Raw genomic sequence first — 10,321 nt, 5'->3', positions numbered from 1 at the left:
GCCATCTACTACCCGAGCCAGCACTCCTCCACGTGAGGCCGAGAGCCTGTAAACTACTTTCTGGGGCTCTGCCCCCACACAGAACCTAAAGCTAAAGCCTAAATTTCCATGTCATAACCAACACATCACCCCATAATGCAGCTGGCATCATCTGGTCCGCTGGATACTTTTCTGGAACAGCACATATCAAGACTCCATGTTCACTGGGTCTTCTGCCTTAACAGGAATTGAAACAGTAACTCAGATCCCAAAGGGCTTTCTGATGGGAATGGACTTGACTTTCCCCAAGGCTGAAATGGTCTGGATTTAGAGCAGCCAAGTTTTTGCCTATTTTTGTGTGAATTCTAGAAGAAAGGCATTTTCTAGTTTGCTTAGATGACCACAAACTGTTGAGGTGACCCTGTAGGGAACATCTCAAGGCAGATTATAATCAAAACCAGACTGCTGGAACACAGGGGCTTTCTTCTTAGACAACTGGTTCTCAAAGTGTAGTCCCCAGATCAGCAGTCAGCATCACCATCACCTGGGAACTGGTTATAAATGCGAATTTAGGGGCCCCACCTGGTGACTCAGAAACTCTGGGGGTGGGACCCAGTCATCAGTGTTTCAGCAAGCCTTCCAGGTGATTCTGATGTACTCTCAAGTTTAAGAACCGCTGGTCTAAAGGTTTCGAAATTCCACTGCGAGAGAAAGCAAGAATGTATTCACGTGTGTTCTGCTCATGCTCATAACCAGTGCACTGTGTCCTTAGCATGACTTAGGGGCATGTGCCAGGTCCATATAACTTCAAAGTGTCTTGTTCTTTATATCCTGAACCCAAGGAAATGCATTCCTTTTTTCTCTGTTAGCTGAACAAAGATGAAATACAGCCTAATGTTCCCCTAACAAAAAGATTTATTAATTTGTACTAATGACTGTTTAGAGAAAAACATAAAAACCAGTGTCCTTGTGGAGTGCTCCTTCTCCAGGGCAAAATGTGGATGTTATCTGTAAAATCAACAAATTTGTCACCAAAGTGAAATGTTATCTTTTCCTGAGGATTTTCCCAGGCAGCTCAAGGCCTCAAGGACTGGAAAGCCTCCTCCTTCCCTATGATCAGATAAAGAAGGTTAGAACTTGTAGCCATAATGCAAATGCTTTAAGGCAGCTCAGCTATAAGTTTGTTTTCAGGTTAGTAGCTTTGCTCAGACCCAGTTGAAGAAAGGAGACCATGAACCTGTTCAAAGCCTCAAAAAATCCTTGCAGACCTTTGCCTCCTTAAGATATAACCAGTTCAATAATCTCTTGTTTAGAACACCAAAGACACAGGCAACAAAAACAAAAGTAGGCTAGTGGGACTACATTAAACTCAAAAGCTTCTGTACAGCAAAGAAAACAACACAGTGAAAAAGGCAACCTATAGAATGGGAGAAAATATTTGCAAACCATTTACTGGTAGGGGTTAATATCTAAAATATATAAGAAACTCCCACAACTCAATAGCAAAAATAAATATATAAATCACCCAATTTAAAAATGACATTTCTCCAAAGAAGATATAAAAATGGCCAACAGGTCCATGAAAAGATACTCAACACTACTAATCATCAGAAAAATGCAAATCAAGATTACAGTGAGATATCTCCTCACACCTGTTAGAATGCCTATTATTAAAAAGAACAACACATAACAAATGTTGGTGAGGCTGTGGAGAAATTGGAACCCTTGTACATTGTTTGAATGTAAAATAGTTCAGTTGCTATGGAAAACTGTATGGAAGTTCCTCAAAAAATTAAAAATAGAGCTATCGTATGATCCAACAATCCCACTTCTGGGTATTTATCCAAAATAATTGAAATCAGAATCCGAAAGAGCTATTTGCACTCCCTTGTTCTTGGCAGCATTATTCACAGTAGCCAAGATGCAGAAACAACCTAAAAGTACATTGACAGATGAATGGATAAAGAAAATGTGGTAGCTACATACAATGGAATATTAACCAACAAAACCAATAGGTTAAGCATTGATTTGGAGCACTTGCTGATTTCCATGATGTAAATACTCCTACCATGGTTGATTTCAAACTACCAACTTAACATCACTGAACATGGAGTTGCAAAGAGATGAACAGTTGGAAAACATTATATCGTATTTTCACTACAGATACAAAAGACATAAAATAACCTCAAGAGCGTGGTTAATAGTAAAGTGTAGTAAAATAATTAGAAAGTGATGAGTTTTGAGTACTAAATAGCTTTGTTTTTGATATAATTTATTTAATTACAAGTTTCTATACTTTAATTTTTAATAATGGTTTATATATAACAACCAGCTCTCAAAATTTCTGCAAATGTAATAATTGACGCTTGTAAACTGATAGGAGCAACTACTGTGACCACACCAAATTTCACCCTGTTTGTTTTGGTTTTGGATGAAAAGAGATTCTTCACTCAATTTGGTCTATTATTCCCTGTAACAAAAAGATTTACTACAGGGTTTCTTTGAAGCTGGCAATTTCCTTGGCTCTTCTAAAATAGGAAATGATTTTAGATGTTATTTTTACATATTTTCAAAAAGAGGTCTGTCTCTATTCTCAACAGCTTCCTGACTACCTTTTGCTTCCAAATAATGAGAACTATTTAAAGGAAAAAGGAACTACTGTGGTGTGGTTTTAAGAAAAGCACATGCTTTGCTCTTTCAGAAACCGTTACACAACAGTTCTGCTCATAAACTGAGGAACAGTTAAAATAGCTTTCCAAGGTCCCTCTCAAGGCTGTGATTTTCCTCTCATCTTCTCAGGTAATGCCACTCATTGTACTCATTCGTGTAGTGGGCTATTTGATCATCTACCATGTAGCAGCCACTGTGCTGAGCTCTGGAGTCACAGCAGAATGCTAGCGGGACATGGACCTTGCTTAATCAATAATTACACAGATCATTACTTACTTAATACTTCTCAAGAACTTTAAAGGAGATAATATAAGATAGGTAATTGACCTATTCTGGAGGGTTCAGGATGTGACATTTAACTTTGATACCTGAAAAATGAGTAGAAAGTCAGGTAAAGGAGGAAGGGGAACAAAGTAAAATAGCCTTCCTCCCAGGTGAGGAGAGCAGCTTATATCATGCTTGTATAAAGTACAATACACAAAGTACATAAACAGATATCTTTAGTGTTAAAGATACAAAATAGTATATTTTTAGTATTAAAATTGCATGGGGAGGGGGAGTGATTAGGAAAAAGTGTCTAAAAAGGCTCCTTGGGAGAAGGGTAGGCAATAATGAAAAAAAAGTTGAGAAACATTGGACTGTATGAAGAACTTGGCACTTTTGACTTATTATAGTAGCGGTGGCTGAGCTAAGACGCTGGCCTCCTCCCATAGGATTGATGACCTACCTGCAAGTGCCTGCGTCTGATACTAAGACAGGAAGTTAGAGGACTCCTGATTTTCAACAACTCTAAAAAATGTCTTTTATTAGCTTTCAAATACTGCCTCCTCAATCCCTATTTTCTCTCCTACTGGACACTTGTTAGAATTTCTTATTTTATCCTCTGTAGTTTAATTTCGCTTTCATATTTCCCTTTTTATCCCTCTGTTTTGCATTCTGGATGATTTCCTCAGATGCATCTTCTAGTTCACTAATCCTTTCATCAACTGTGTCTGATTTGCCCTTTAATCCATCTATTGAGTGTTCTTTTTTTCCATTTCAATCAATGACCATATTTTGGTTCTTTTGCAAGTCCAACCATATTTTTTAAATTGTTCTATTTTTGCCTTATAATTCTTACTCATTTTTAAAAACCTTTTTGAGCATTCTAAGCATACTGTGTTTCCCCGAAAATAAGACCTAGCCGGACCATCAACTCTAATGTGTCTTTTGGAGCAAAAATTAATATAAGACCCAGTCGTATTTTACTATAATATAAGACCAGGTCTATAATATAATATAATATAATATAATATAATATAATATAATATAATATAATATAATAATACCTGATCTTATATTAATTTTTGCTCCAAAAGATGCTTTAGAGCTGATGGTCCAGCTAGGTTTTAGTTTCAGGGAAACATCGTAGTGATTTTAAAGTCCCTTTCAGATTAGTCTATTAGTTATAGTTCCTAAGGTGTAAATTCTCCCATTTGTTGTGCCAGTCTCATCGTGGTTTATTTCCTTAAGGACTTAGCAAGTTTTGGTTATGAGTTCGTCTTCAGAGTTGTAGTTATAAACATAGACTCATGTGCTATATTACCTGGGTTTGAATTCTGGCTCTGCCACTTAGTAGCCATGTGACCTTAGACAAGTTACTTAATCTCTCTGTTCTGTAGTTTCAGTATCTGTAAAAAGGGCTATTCTAAGAATGAGTTAATATAAACAAAGCACTTAGTATGGTGTCCAGCACATAATTAAGTACTTGGTTAGTGTTCTTATTATTGTTATTTGGCAAGAACTGTTTTACCTGGGAGGCCTGCCTGCATACAAGTACATTAGGTTATGTGACTCTCCCACTGTCAGCTCAAAGTGGCCAGTACAATTCTGAACTGTTTTTTTTTTTTCCTATCCGTATCCCCATTTATAAGCCAGCCCTTCCAGCTGCTGGCTTTCTATATGAGCTCAGATCTTACTCCTATCTCCACTCTGTCATTAAAACCCTGCACGCAGGATGCATGTCTGTTTTTTATTCCTCTGTAGCCTATGTAATTGCAATTCCTGCTCACTGCTGTTGCTCTGAGCTATCACTTCATTTCTTTTTTTTTTTTTTGGGGGGGGTACTTCTTTCTTTTTTTCTTTCTTTTTTCTTTATTTATTTTCAGTTACATTTGATATTCAATATTATTTTATATTAGTTGCAGGTATACACCATAGTGGTTAAACGTTTATATAATTTATTCAGTGATCCCCCAAATTAGTCTAGTGGCCACCTGACACTATACATAGTTGTTGCAACATTATTGACTATATTCTCTATGCTGTACTTTACATCCCTATGACTACTTTGTAACTACCAATTTGTACTTCTTAATTCCTTCACCTCTTTCACCCAGCCCCCTAACTCCCTTCCCTTTTTGGCAACCATCAGTTTGTTCTCTGTATCTGAATCTGTTTCTGTTTTGTTTATTCATTTATTTTGTTCTTTAGATTCCACATATAAGTGAGATCATGTAGTGTTTGTCTTTCTCAGTCTGACTTATTTCACTTGGCATAATACAATCTAGGTCCATCCATGCTGTCACAAATGTAAAATTTCATTTTTTATGGCCAAGTAACATTCCATTAAATATATATACAACCTCTTCTTTATGCAATCATCTATTTTTTTTATATTTTAAAATTTTGTTTTAAAACACATTTTTAAAACAAGAGCCAGAAGACATCAGTGGTTACCTGGGAACGGGAAGGGACTAACTCCAAGGCGACCCGGGAACACTTGGGGTCGTGAAACTAATCTGTATAGCAACTGCTTACCAACTGACCGATTAAACATTAAGGATAATTTTACTAGATGTAAATACTTTTTTTTAAAGAGAGATTAAAAAGACAAGAGCCAAAAATCTATCCTATGTGAAAAAATACAGGCCTTATGGTTTTCCCCTATGGATAGTAAAAGCAGTTACTCTGGGTATAAAGAAAGGAACAGTAAAATGAGATAGATCTTCAATATACCAAATGTTCTAAAATGCTTTTTAAGAAAAAATATGCTTATGCAGAGGTAATATTTCTTTTCGTATTTATAGTTTGACTTGAAATTTTTCTCTGGGAATAAAAGTACTAAGATGCTTATTTTTAAATTTCACAAGTCTCAGGTAATAATCAAGGCATTAGAAAAACAGACGGTTCTAAAATTAGTTCCATAAAGCATCTTACTGTAACAATACGTACAGCTTTTTAATAAACAAAATTGTACATCTTTACTGTTTAAAAAATGCAATATTCATCACCCCAATAAATTTTTTTTAAAATGCAGTATTCAGACAGATATTCAAATTTTCTTGAAATATAAAAGTTCAAATGTAACATCCTACATATGACAATGTAACAAAAGTTTAACAAACAGTAACAAACTACATATTTAGCTAAAACTGGATCTAGTTGTTTCAAAGAACTGGTTTTAAAATATACATGTAAGAATTTACATAACTGATATTTAGCAGCTCAAAATCTATCTGCAAATTAGAAAGTTAAGCAAAACTGTCCTTGCCTCTGCAGCTTATAGCTGCAGATGGACTGGCAGTGCCTGATGTGCAGACAGCTCTTTCTTGGTGCCTTCCAACCAGAGTGTAGGCCTGCCAAGGAGAGGCTGCTGTCTGCTTACTTTGCTTCTGGCTATTTCTGGTGAAGGTGCAGTAGATGGTCTGTCTCAGCCACAAAAAAATACACTGTACTTGAAGTCTCTGGAAAGTGAAGAGCCTAAAGTCAGTGCGTCCTTCAGAGCACTGGTGCTGAGCCGGGAGGGTCTTCTCCAGGCTGACTTTTAAAGCACTTTTTTTGGTTTAGGATTCCGCTTTGTTGTCACCACTTTCATCACTGTCATCATTCTCCTCCCTCCTCCTCATCTTCCCTCTTCTCCTTAATCATTTTCAGATATTTACTAGCTAATATCTTCTTCAGTAATATATCTGCAAGGAACTGAAAAGTTCCCGATTCCTCTGCAGTATTTGATAAATCGTTGTAAGTGCTTTCTTTTCTTTTCCACTGCCATGTCTGTAGGAGTAGGTGGCTAGATATTGAACAAAGAGTTCCGTGGTCTTAGTGGTGAGCACCAGTGCCTCCTGGGTGATGCTGGACACCTTGGGGGAGCTCTTCATGATGACCCGGATGCGGGACAGGGGCAGAGACATGAAGCGCTGCTCCCGCACTTGTCCCTGCCCACGACCACGTCCACCATTTTTCCCTATACATTCATCTATTGATGGGCACTTGAGTTGTTTCCATATCTTGGCAATTATAAATAGTGTTGCAGTGAATATAGGGGTGCATATATCTCTTTGAATCAGTGCTTTGGATTTTTTCAGGTAAATACCCAGAAGTGGAATTGCTGGGTTATAAGGTAGTTCTCTTTTTAATTTTTTGAGGAATCTCTGTACTGTTTTCCATAGTGGTTGCACCAGTTTGCAATCCCATCAACAATGCATGAGGATTTCCTTTTCTCTGCATCTTCACCAGCACTTGTTCACCAGCACTTGTTATTTATTGATTTATTGATGATAGTCATTTGCATTTCTCTGATGATTAGTGATGTTGAGCACCTTTTCATATTTCTTTTTTTTTTTACCTTTTCATATTTCTATTGGCCATCTCTATGTCCTCTTTAGAGAACTATCTGTTCATTCAGGTCCTCTGCCCCTTTTTTTTTCTTTTTTTTTTTTATGAGTACCTTTATTAATCTTGTTTAAATAGGCTGACACTTTAAAAAAAAATTATTGGATAATATTGGGGAATAGTGTGTTTCTCCAGGGCCCATCAGTTCCAAGTTGTTGTCCTTCAGTCTAGTTGCGGAGGGTGCAGCTCAGCTCCACGTCCAGTCACCGTTTTCAATCTTTAGTTGCAGAGGGCACAACCCACCAGCCCATGTGTGGAAACCTTGTTGTTGAGGGTTCACGTTCTAACCAACTGAGCCATCCACTGCCCCTCCAGAAGCTCACTGGCAGCTTGTTGTCTTCAATCTAGTTGTGGAGGGCACAGCTCACTGGCCCATGTGGGAATCAAACCAGCAACCCTGTTGTTCAGAGCTCGTGCTCTAACCAACTGAGTCATCTGGCTGTCCCCCTCTGCCCATTTTTTAATTGGATTGTTTAGTTTTTTAGTGTTGAGTTGTATGAGTTCTTTATAAATTTTGGATAGTAACCCATTATCAGCTGTATCACTGGTGAATATCATCTCTCATTCAGTAGGCTTTTTTTTTTTTTTAGTTTTGGGTGTACAAAACACTGTAATAGATATTTACACTCCTCACAAAGTGATAACTCCCCCAATCTACTACCCATCTGGCATTGTATATAGCTGTTATAATTCCATTGACTATATTCCCTATGCTGTACTCCACATCCCGTGACTCTCTGTCTCTCTGTCTCTCTGTCTCTCTCTCTCTCTCTCTCTCTCTGTCTCTCTCTCTCTCTCTTTCTCTCTCTCTCTCTCTCTCTCTCTCTCTCTCTCTATATATATATATATATATATATATATATATATATATATATATAATCATAGTTGTCATTCAATATTATTCAACTTCAGCTTCAGGTGTATAGCACAGGGGTCAGGCATCTGCACAGACTATAAAGTGGTCCCCTTAATAAGTCCAGTGCCCATTTGGCACCCTACATAATCTTTACATTATTGATTATATTCCTCAAACTGTATTTCACGTCCCTGTGACAAATTAGCAGTAGGCTATCTTTTCATTTTGTTGGTAGCTTCCTTTGCTGGGCAAAACCTTTTTAGTTTGATATAGTCGATAATATTGTGATAGTGTGGTACAGTGTCACACGGTTGCTGGATTTATCGTGGTGATCACTTCTTTAGGTATATAAATGTTGAATAAATATGATGTGCACCTGAAGCTAACATAATACTGTATGTTAGCTATATTTTAATAAAAATCTTTTTAAAGAAAAACAAAAAACTTTTTAGGTTGATGTAGTCCCATTTGTTCATTTTTTCTTTTGTTTCCCTTACCCAAGGAGATATATCAGAAAAATATTACTAACAACAATGTCAAAGAGTTTTATGATTTCAGTTCCTACATTTAAGTCTTCAATCCATTTTTAGTTTATTCACGTATATAATGTAAGAAGGGGATCCAGTTTCATTTTTTGTGTGTGTCTCTGTCCAGTTTTCCCAGCACCATTTATTAAATAGACTGTCTTTACCCCATTGTATATTTCTACCTCCTTTGTCATAGATTAAATAACTATCTAGGCATGGGTTTATTACTGAGCTCTGTATTCTGTTCCATTGATTTATGTGTCTGTTTTTATGCCAGTACCATGCTGTTTTGATTACTGTAGACTTGCAGTATAGTTTGATATCAGGTAGTGTGAATCCTCCAGCTTTGTTCTTCTTTCTCAAGATTGATTTGGCTATTTGGGGTATTTTGTGGTTTAATATAAGCTTTAAATTGTTTGTTCTCATGTTCATTGCAGCTTTATTTATGGTGGCCAAGACATGGAAACAACTAAAGTGTCCTTCAATAGATGATTAGGTAAAGAAGATGTAGTATATATACACAATGGAATACTATTCTGCCATAAGAAAGGATGAAATAATGCCATTTGCAACAACATGGATGGATCTTGAGATAATTATGCTAAGTCAAATAAGTCAGACAGAAAAAAGTCGAGAACCATATGACTTCACTGATATGTGGTATATAAAATTGAAAAAAACAAAGGAACAAGACAAAGAAATGAAGAAACAAAAACTCATAGACACAGACAACAGTTTAGTGGTTACTAGAGGGTACGGGGGATGGTAAATAAGGTGGAGATCAAATATACGGTGATGGAAGGAGAACTGACTCTGGGTGTTGAGTACTCAATGTGATATATAGATGATGTATTACAGAATTGTACACCTGAAACCTATGTAACTTTACTAATAATTGTCACCCCAATAAACTTTAATTTTTAAAAAAAGATTATTTGATCTCGTTCTGTGAAAAATGCCATTGGTATTTTGATAGGTATTGCATTGAATGTATAGATTGCTTTGGGTAGTATGGGCATTTTAATGATGTTAATTCTTCCAATCCATAAGCATGGTGTATGCTTTCATTTATTTATCTTCTTCAGTTTCTTTCTTCAATGTCTTATAGTTTTCTGAATACAGGTCTTTTACTTCCTTGGTAAAATTTATTCCTGGGTATTTTATTTTCTTTATTATTTTTTTTAACTGTCTCCTTTATGAATTCTTTTTTATTTTATTTCATTGGGGAATATTGGGGAACAGTGTTCTTCCCCAGGGCCCATCAGCTCCAAGTCATTGTCCTTCAATCTAGTTGTGGAGGGCGCAGCTCAGCCACAAGTCCAGTTGTTGTTTTCAATCTTAGTTGCAGGGGGTGCAGCCCACCATCCCATGTGGGAATTGAACTGGCAACCTTGTTCTTGAGAGCTCGCGCTCTAACAAACTGAGCCATCTTGTCGAGCCCTGGGTATTTTATTTTTTGATGCAATTGTAAATGGGATTGTTTTCTTAATTTCTCTTTCTGATAATTCATTATTTGTGTATAAAAATGTTACCAATTTCTGAATACTAATTTTTATTCTGCTACTATACTGAATTAACTTATCAGTTCTAATAGTATTTTGGTGGAATCTTTAGGATTCTCTATATGTAGTATCAT

The 10,321-nt window shown here is 36.6% G+C and overlaps 1 pseudogene; it reads right to left on the bottom strand.

Annotated features, from left to right (window-relative positions):
- Positions 1-6,473: 6,473 nt before the first annotated feature.
- LOC109437922 (chromatin accessibility complex protein 1) lies at positions 6,474-6,868 on the bottom strand (annotated as a pseudogene).
- Positions 6,869-10,321: the final 3,453 nt, after the last annotated feature.

The sequence above is a fragment of the Rhinolophus sinicus genome, chromosome X (genome assembly GCF_036562045.2).
Source record: "Rhinolophus sinicus isolate RSC01 chromosome X, ASM3656204v1, whole genome shotgun sequence".
Taxonomy (NCBI): Eukaryota; Metazoa; Chordata; class Mammalia; order Chiroptera; family Rhinolophidae; genus Rhinolophus; species Rhinolophus sinicus.
This window is presented reverse-complemented; position numbering and strand designations above follow the sequence as displayed.